The sequence below is a fragment of the Falco naumanni genome, chromosome Z, assembly GCF_017639655.2.
Source record: "Falco naumanni isolate bFalNau1 chromosome Z, bFalNau1.pat, whole genome shotgun sequence".
NCBI classification, from domain to species: Eukaryota; Metazoa; Chordata; class Aves; order Falconiformes; family Falconidae; genus Falco; species Falco naumanni.
The window spans coordinates 5,368,913-5,371,509 of NC_054080.1; positions in this window are offsets into that span (position 1 = coordinate 5,368,913).

Below are 2,597 nucleotides of genomic sequence, written 5' to 3' on the forward strand. Positions count from 1 at the left end.
TTTTTCATTTAGTCGTGGGGTTTTTTTATTAGAATTCTATAAATGCATAGACATAATAATGATAATAATGATAAATAATAATAATAATAATAATAATAATAATAATAATAATAATAATAATAATAATAATAATAATAATAATAATAATAATAATAATAAATTGTTCTTGTTGTTGTTACAGGTATGTGATACAGTAACACCATCTAAGAATACAACTAATTGCTGAACACCAAATATCTGTGGTGGATCTTTCCCACACACACAAGAACACTGAATCCCAAAGCAATGTGTGATGCACTAGGCTTTGTTGCTTGTTTCTTAATTACCACTGAGAAAGAATACATGTGGAACTGTGATTAGCTTTACAACAGAAAGTGTACAAGAACGGCGGGGGGGGGGGGGGGGTGGGGGGAGAGAAAAAAAGATAAAATCTGGGAGTCTTGCGAGATGACTTCCAATTTTCCTAAGGTACTGTCTAAAACGCCTTAATTTCAATAGTTGCTGTGCAGTAAGACCTGCTTTGAACCAGTGAAAGGTCTACAAACCAGAAATACAGAACTCATGTAGGTGGTGCCTGCCGTGTTGGTACCATCCAACTCATCGGTAAATTGCAGGCTGCACCAAACAGACACCAAGTTTATTCCAAACTTGCAGACTTCCCGGCCACCAAAGGGGTGACTGTTTTGTCCCTGCAGATGTCTTTTCAAGCATGTTTTAAAGAGCCCTTGACATCTTGCTTTGCACGGTTAGGGGCATGGCAGGGTGGCAGATCATTTTGTGAATAGGCTTTCCTAACACAACAGCGAAAAGTGGGAAAGGCACTTTCACATTTCCTTTTTGCCTCAGGAAGCTTGAATGCATTTCACCATACAACCTCCTTAACTATTCACAAACAGGTACGTCTGTGGTGAAGCTACACCAATTGCTTCTCCTGAAGATATTGCATTACTACATGCAAAATTAAGTAGCTGTACCTCCAACTCTACTCCTTTTTGCAGCAGACTTATGTGTGCTGTGCACCAGCCCTTACACTTTCCTGCCATTTGTCCAGAGTCTAGAGTATCTTCACAGTTAAGAAAGTGTGGGAATACTTGCTTTATAAATGTCAGAGGAGCATAAACATGAGTGAGTGTTTCTCAGAACTGAAGAGTCTTGTTCAGTATCAACCATGCCCAGAAAACAAAATTTTGTGTGAAATATCTCTTCTAAAAAAGCAGGCTGAAAGGATTTGGGTTTCAGAAGTTACATGCTGAAGAGGTGGGTTTAATCATCAGAATTTTGGCTGGAGGTGAAGAATGGTGATTAATCACCTAATCACATAATTTTCTCTATCTAGTTATGCATACAATACACACCCATTTCTAAAGATGATCCTGTAGGAAAAATGGCAGTGCAGTATAACTGGTACATAGAAACAAGAAAAGATAATTAAATCATTAAAAAAAGGAAAAAAGGGGGTGGGGGGGTGGGGGTGGAAAGTCCACCAAGCTAATACAGAAGAGAACACAGAGATGGAAAAAAACAGAACAGTGGTTAGCCTGTCATTTTATCTTGCTGTTGTTCTTGATTTATGAAATCTAAGATAACAACAAAAAAAAAAAATCTGTCCCTTGGATATTTGCTAGTATTTCAGGTCACACTACAAAAGCTGCCTTATTTTAAGAATTTTCAGAGGGTTACTTCTCCCATACCTCTGTTTTGAATTTGACATTCATGAAAAGGAGAGACTAATAAAACTAACCAGATCCACACTTGTACAAAACCATGTAACCAATCGCGCATCTACACAGCAAACCTCAAAACACAAGGGCACAATCCTGCAGGGTTTTGCTCAAGGAAGTGTTATTTCTGTAAAGGCAACCCTAGAATACCAGTATGTATTCTTTCACAAACACAACATATACAATACTTCACATCTGGAGTACTCTGGAGCAGAAGTTTAAATGTGCCAAGTTATGTGATGCTTGCTGTTGTAGCAAATGTCTGCTAGGGATTTATAGGGGGAAATTTTGCTTTGGCAAGGGTGATAAACATGCACTAATAATACTTTTCCATCTCAAGCATTCATGTTTCTATGTGTAGATAGGGACCAACAAACATCCATTGGTGATCTAAACCAAAACATGAGCCCAGAGGTGAAGCCCGCTGCGCCAATAAATGATTTTTCCTATCCTGAATCCACAGGTTGCAGAATAAAGGAATTAAAGCTATCATTCATTTTTACTGGTTCCTAGTGTTGCTGTACGAAAACAATGGCTGTTGAGCAGCTGCATCATCCTGGTGCAAACTCAATGAATTTGCCCCAAAGTAAAGACAAACCACTCCAGTTATTAAAAGGAAAGATAAGCAGTGACTAGGAGAGGAGCTGATTATTCTGCCATACTACACTATCCTCTCAAGTGTCTTGATTTTGTTTGATTTTTTCCCCATCAAGTGCCAGAAAGAGCTGGCTGTCAACAACTCACAGGTTCCTTTTACAAAGCTGTAGATTTTCCAAGACTGTACACCAAACCAGAATTTGTGATGATTTACACCCACTCATGCTGTACATGCAGATGGAAATCTGAACAATGAAACAAAGCCCGTATATCTTTCCT